We start from the raw sequence: 7348 nt of genomic DNA on the forward strand, positions 1-7348 counted from the left end.
GCAGCCAGAGGCTAAGACTGTTTGGTCTGAGTTACTTGAAAACACTGAATGAGGAGTAGGGTGTTCATCCCGACCGATCCTTGGCGATTAATACATTCATATCTTAAAGGGCTCAACCTAAAGTAAAGGAGCTTCCGGGACCTGTTGACCTTATTTTGTTCTTAAAAGGAATTTGCTTTGACCCCCAAATGGCAAGTTTCTTGCTTGTGACCCACCTGTTTTGCAGATTTGGAGCCCTAGAATTCTTAATGAAAACATCTTTTTAAAAACAAATGTTTTGTAGATAATCAGTGACTTATGCTTTCTCTTGTTATGCCAAACATGCTAATATGCTAATAAGTCATGCTTGCAAAGAATTGACTGATGTGTTACTCAGTAGTGTTTTCATTTAAACTGGTTGCCAGTAATGACTAGCAGCTTCCATGATGGAGTAGAAAGAACCTTCAATACCTTACAGTCTGTTCCTAAGTGGCTTTATGAGTTATTAGGAGTCTCATGTTCTATTTATTTATTTATTTATTAATTATTTTAATCCTCACCCAAGGATATTTTTCTATTTATCTTCAGATAGAGTGGAAGGGAAGGAGAGAAAGAAGGGGGGGGGGGGAGAGAGAGAAAGAAACATTGACGTGAGGGGACACATTGGTTGCCGCCTCCATAACCCCAACCAGGGCCGGGGATGAATGTAACCGATGTACGTGCCTTTGACAGGAATCAAACCCACAACTCTTTGGTCTGTGGGCTGATGCTCTAACCTCTGAGCCAAACTGGCCAGGGCAGGGGTCCCGTGTTTTAATGGCAATACTGCACTGATTGTAACAGAATATGCAGCAATAATGGGGAGGGGGGGTGTTCTTCGGGGGATGTTTCTTTTTTCTCTTTTGGAGGGAGAATCTTAGACAAATAGGAAAGACATAAAGGTTATATAGTTAGTGTCTTTCAAATCTCAAAATTTAAACTTTAGTTTAAAAACTCACATAGTTCACAGCTGTCAGCCTTCATTGTAAGCGAATATCTGTGTGTGGGTTGGGAGCTTTTGCTTTGGGGTGGTTTTTGTAACTGTTTACATTAAAGAGGACAAAGAGTGTGTTTCATTGACAAGGTCCCATTCTTTCTTATGAGCATAGTCCTTGCTGTCCACAAGTCTCTTGAATTCGATGTCTGTCTTTTAGGCAAGAATACTACCTTTGCTGATTTTTGAGCAGGAGAGGTGATATTTCTCCAGTCCTGCTAGATGAGGGATTCATGATGTTACAACTCCTCATTTCTCCCTTAAGAGAGGACGGCTTCAAGCACTGAGTACCAATGAAATTATCAGCGCTGAGAGACCTTCTCATAGCAGCTCTGCACAGGTCTTTGTCTTAACGCAGTCTGGAAATGGCCTCCCGGTTCTGGGCTCTTTCCTTGCTAAGAGGAGCAAATACAAGTGGCAGGTCATTGTCATCTGCTAAGGAGTGAAGATTGAAGTAGTATTTGGCATAAACACTGGCAGGAACATTGATATTAAACTGAAGTAGCTCCAAAAAACATCTTTCCATCTCATTCATGTCCTCACCTATAATGTCCCTCAGAATCTGGGAGTAGTCCGCATTCCATACAGCCTCATTGTCCCAAACCTTGGAGGCCGGAAGCATGGCTCCCAGAAAAATCTTTTCCAGTTAGTGGAACAAATGTCGATCGCTGCATAAGTTAAAAGCCTTTCTAAGTAAACCAAAGTCAAGATGGCACATTCCACTGTTATCCTGAGGCACTAAACGGAGGATAAACAAATCTGTAAATAGATCTGTGTTCAGGATCATGCTTCAAGTGTACTTCTGGAACCATTTCTCTTGCAAGTGGATGTGATCTCTCATCCGGACTATCCAAGGACCCATTTGCATCTCTGTTCTTTATGTGTTAACCTAGTGTATGGTCACACATTGTACTGTGGTTCTAGGATTAGGCTGGCTGTGTCGTCATCTAGAAATACTGTTGAGCGTGAGCTATACTTTTTAGTCAGGTGCCCTGGAGATGCATGGTTGAAATAGTTGCTTTTCTTTTCTTGCACATCCGTAGGAGATTTGCTCAGGAAAATGGTGCTTGCTCTCAAGTGGTCAAAAGGGTTTGATTCTAAAGCTAAGTCTCCCAGTCACCGATGGACTGCAGGTGGTGGCCCTCAGCAGCTTCGAAATCCAACTCAGCGGGCTCCAGGGTAGTGGGCGATGATGCTGCTGCCACTGTGTCCCCCCCCCCCCCCCCGCCCCGGGCCTCAGCTCGGTGGCCCCACGTGGAAGCAGCCTCGCCCGCTGTTCGCCCGGCACCCAGCTGCTACTGCTTCCTGAGTTGACTAGTCTGAAAAAAACAATTCCTTTAAAAACATCATGATTTTTCTCATTTGCTTCCTTTAAACTAGACATGAGCTTGGTTCGGTCACCCAGAAAGGCTGATGTGGTTGAAAGCAATAAGATATCCTTTTTCTTTAGCTGTGGGGAAAGGACTGGATGTGGCCACGGAGCTTGTGTTTTTTAGAATTAAAGTTCAACTTTTCCGGCCAGCTTTGGTTCCTGAACACTCAGGCCCTGAAGGGGCCACTGCGGTGGTACAGGCTCTGGTCCCTTTGTTGCTGGACTGTGAGCAGAGCTGCTAGTCAGGCCCCTGCTGCAGGCAGTGGCTGCTGAGGGCCCCTCTCGGCCTCCGTTTCCTGGTTTGACAGCCACGTTGTTTTTCTTGCAGAACATATTTATATAAAATAGGATTCCTTGAGCCCAGCTTTTACATTTAATGGTTCTTAATGGGGAGACATTGAACAGTGTTTGGAGACCTTTTTGGTCGTCAGAACTCCGAGTGGGAGGTGGTGCTCCTGGCATCTAGAAGGTGGAGGCCAGGGACATGCTCACCATCCCACAGTGCTCAGCACAGCCCCATGACAAAGAGTTATCCAGCTCTAGATGTCAGCAGGGCTGAGGTTGAGAAACCCTAACGTGAATAAACAATAACTCTTAAGGGTAAAAAGAAAAAAAAAAAACGTTAAGTTAAAACAACAAAACTCTTTCCCCAATGTCCTTTCGATTCTTCCACAAAACCCAAAAAGGCAAGTGAGACCCAAGCTGGCTGCTAGCTATGGATGGAATTATTATCCATTATTATTATTATTATTGTCTGAATGAGGAAGATTCTAAGATGACGCAGGTAAAGTTTTTCAACAGTAAATAGTATTTTCACAGTGTTATCTTGCTTGACTTTTGTACACGTTTTAAATGGAGAGCATTCGATACTGCACGACTTTCCACGTTAGTCATCACAACGGCACTTCCTGGGAGGGGAATGGCTGAGACCAGCCTGTAGGATTTTCTGACAAGTCCCAGACCATCCCCTGACCGCCAGAATGGGGTGATTTGCTTCCTATTCAGGACAAATGGAACAAGGGCTTCTGAGCCAGGCAGTTATGAATTACTATGAATGCATCAGCACATGCTGGTCAAAGGGGTGAGGGCTCTTATGCAATATAACAGACATTCTGGAGAAAACTTGTGTAATGCTGTGGACTAATGGTGTTAGTCTATACTGTGCTTTCCCCCCTCTCCTTTTGCTGGCCTTTTCAGTACATGTGCAAGCGAGGATCTGTTAAATAGATTAGCTTGAACCCAAGAGAGATGCCATTCCTGTCTGAGGCATTGCCTTACAAACAAGCACGAGATGGCTTCATCTTTTAAGCTCCAGTTAATTTAGAGTAAAAGTTGTATTCCAGGGAGTTAATTGCGTACAAATCAAGTGCATCACATAATATTCCCTGACAGTTTCCAAGTTGCTTTATTATCTTCCCACTGCAGCTTTTGTCCATAGTCCTCCAGGGTTGGTATTAGATAGACACCTCAATCAGATGCTTAAAAATAGTCACACCTACTTGGATGCTCCAAGAGAAAAAGTTGGTAAAAACATCTGTGGACAGTCCAGTTTTTCACTGACTGGAAGGACTAACCACATGAGACAACCCTTATGAATCATGTTGATTTCTCTTTTAGGCATTATTTGTATTCAAGCTTTTCAAAGCCCAAATTCAAAAGATAAGTTTCTTTTTCTGAGTATTGTTATTTACATAACTTTCTGGACCTTAGAGTTGAAGCTTATATAAGCCAATAAGTAAATGTCCTTAAGCACTTTAAAATTGTAGATGATCTTTGGCTATATTAGAACATTTGCATTTGGGGAAGAGAAATCTATTAAACATTTGCATTTGCTTGTAAAATATAGCTGAGATTGGCTAATGCTTGATGACTAAGAGTAATTCTCTCTGGACTGACCTAAATCAGTTGGAGTCTCTGACCCATGGCAAGAAATGCAAATATATGTGAGCTTATATGGAAAATCATTCCTGTACCAATGGAGACATGTGTGGAACTGATTTTTCCCCCTAGTCTATAAGTAGATGCATCTTTTCTATTTTTCCTCCCCCTTTTCTTCTTCCTGTCTGTTTCCCACCATTTCTGCTAACCTCTTGACCCGATGTTGAGTGGATTCCTAGCTATGAAAACACAGACTCTGTGGCTGATTCTAGTTACAAAGGGACTTGCTCAGCCACATTTTGACTCAGAGATATAAACAGTTATGCTTTGGAGGATTTTGGGTTGATATAAAAGATTTCTTAAATCCCATAGTACTTTGCATCCTTGGGTTATCTTAGAAATTCCCACCTGGAACTTTATACAGCCTCAGTTATTTGAAAGCAAATGAAACAGTTTGTGCTGATCTAGGTATTGCTTCTCCAGTTAACTACACAAGGCCTGCATCTTAATCCCTAATACTCCAATCAGGAAAGATTTTCACAATTTGCACAGTTAGAACCATGTAATTTGAGCAAGTCATTTAACCTGTGTGGGTCTGTTTCCTTATCTATAACATGAGAGAAATTGCATTAAGTGACCTTGAACGTTTCTCCAAGTCTAAAATTCTAAGATTCTTTGATTTATTTTTCCATATACACATTATCCTTTGTTGAATTGAAATTGAACGTCTGTAGCACACATTAGAAATATATAAAATCCAGTTTACAGACTTGGAGTAATATCCTAGCTTCCCAATGCTTATTTTAATTTAAACTACTCATGTACTTCTCTGAGGAGGGTTTTTTTTTTTTTTATCCATGACATGGGGACAGTATTACCTATCTCATAAGATTCTCATGATAATCAAGAGGTAATTTTAATTAAAGAAATAATTTTTGCCCTGGCCGATTTGCTCAGTGGTTAGAGCATTGCCCTGTGGACCAATGAGTTGCAGGTTTGATTCCGGTCAAGGGCATGTACCTCGACTGCAGTTCATCCCTGGCCCTGGTCAGGGTTGTGCAGGAGGCAACCAGTCAATGTGTCTCTCTCACATTGATGTTTTTCTCTCTCTCTCTCCCTCCCTCCCATGCTATCTGAAGATAAACAGAAAAAAAATATATATATATCCCCAGGTGAGGATTTAAAAAAATAAAAATAAAAATGGAAGAATTTTAATCAGATAATTTTCAGGTGTCTGAAGTAGTTCCTGGCACTTAGTAGATGTTCAATAAATTTTACGTCCCTTCCCCTTTGGAGCATTATAATAAAACGCTCTTAAGTGCCCTGATTTCTTCCAAGTTTGCGAATCATTCCTTGTCAAATAGACTTTGGTATGGCTGCCCCTATTTATTAAGGGTAGGCTAAGAGGGAAAATGTGAAATCCAGCCAAAAGTGTCTGTCTCTGGCTGCAGACACAACTTCGTCATTTTTGTCATTAAGAGCCCTCGGCAGCAAAAGCAACTTGGGATTTAACAGGAAAAAGCTATCAGCCAGATTGATGCCTGTCAAAAGCTCCATGTCAATAAACATTTCCAAGAAGTGAAGCTCGATAAATGTGGCTTCATTCCAAGACATGTATGGCAATGGCAGCTCTGTGTCGGGTGTTAAGATCTTTCTAGGTTATTTTTCCGTTCAGCCATCAGTTTCTCTCCAGTACAGAAGTAACTGAAACTGAGCATCTAGGAAGAATTTTATAGATAACAACACTGACTCGTTCTTAACCAGGAAAACAGAAACAAAGGAAAAAATTTGCTTCTAAAGTAAGACCGATTTGTTCTTTATTTATTTTTGTTACAGATGTTTCTCCTTTTTCCCCCATTGACATCCTCCTCTCCCTCCCTCCCCACCCTGTCCCCAGCTTTGTGGTCCATGTCCATGGTTATGTGTACATGCATTTAAGTTCTGTGGTTTATCTCTCCCCCCCTACTTTCTTCTGGGGATTGTCAAACTGTACCCTACTTCCAGGTCTCTGGGACTACCCTGTTCTTCAGACTGTTATGTTCATTATAGTCCACAAATAAGTGAGCTCATATGTTATCTGTCTTACTCTGCTTGGCTTGTTTCGCTTAGGATAATACTTTCTAGGTCCCTCCAAGTCGTCTCAAAGGATGAGAGATCTTTCTTTCTGACAGCTGCATAGTACTCCATTGTGTATATGTACCAAACTTTTTTTCTCAAAGAAAGATTTAATTATGTTCAATATACTTATTTAGTCTCCAATTAACCAGAACATTAAAATAACCGGAACATGCTTTCCTCATGCACTCTAGTTGATCCGAGTCTGGTTGTAGAATTGGTCTTGAGTCAGCCCCCAAAACGGCCTCCATGAGTCTCGTTTCTGTCTTGATAGTACGAGTCAGAAGTGTGACATACAGTCAAACCTTGGTTCTTGCACATCTCCCATCTCGAACAATTCACTTCTCAACCCGACCACCCTTTCACATTGATAACCTGTATGATCAGTCGCGAGCCTCTCGGGCAACAAGGAGAGAATGTCCGAGTTTGAGTTAATTTACTGCTGTTAACATCTCAGGAAATTGTGTTGTGAATATTTTCGTGTTTTTTTTTCTTGCTTTTGTGTTGCTTATTATTATTATTACATTTTTATTTTTACTGTACATTTAATTTCCTTTTTGTTAAATTTTCACTTACATTGTATGTCCTTTTAGTTTTAAAGTGTTTATAGATTAAACAGTACATTAGACACATAGAGTATATGAGACAGGTTAAAACAGGGAATCATTTAGGGGTCTGGAATGGATTAATTAAATTTACATTATTATTATTTTTTATTAATTTATTTTTGTTACAGATGTTTGTCCTCCCCCCCCTTGACTCTCTCCTCCCTATCCCCTCCCACCCCATCCCCAGTTTTGTTGTCTATGTCCATCGGTTATGCATACATGCATGTAAGTTCTGTGGTTTATCCCTCCCCACCCCCCTTCTCAGGAATGTCAGTCTATACCCTACTTCTATGTCTCTGGGTCTATTTTGTCATCAGTTTGTTTAGTTCATTATATTCCAGAAATAAGTGAGATCGTGTGGTA

The 7348-nt window shown here is 41.1% G+C and overlaps 1 pseudogene; it reads right to left on the minus strand.

Annotated features, from left to right (window-relative positions):
- Positions 1-1181: 1181 nt before the first annotated feature.
- LOC118623448 lies at positions 1182-6705 on the minus strand (annotated as a pseudogene).
- Between the last annotated feature and the right edge of the window lie 643 nt (positions 6706-7348).

Source organism: Molossus molossus, unplaced genomic scaffold (assembly GCF_014108415.1).
Source record: "Molossus molossus isolate mMolMol1 unplaced genomic scaffold, mMolMol1.p scaffold_m16_p_1, whole genome shotgun sequence".
Lineage (NCBI taxonomy): Eukaryota > Metazoa > Chordata > Mammalia > Chiroptera > Molossidae > Molossus > Molossus molossus.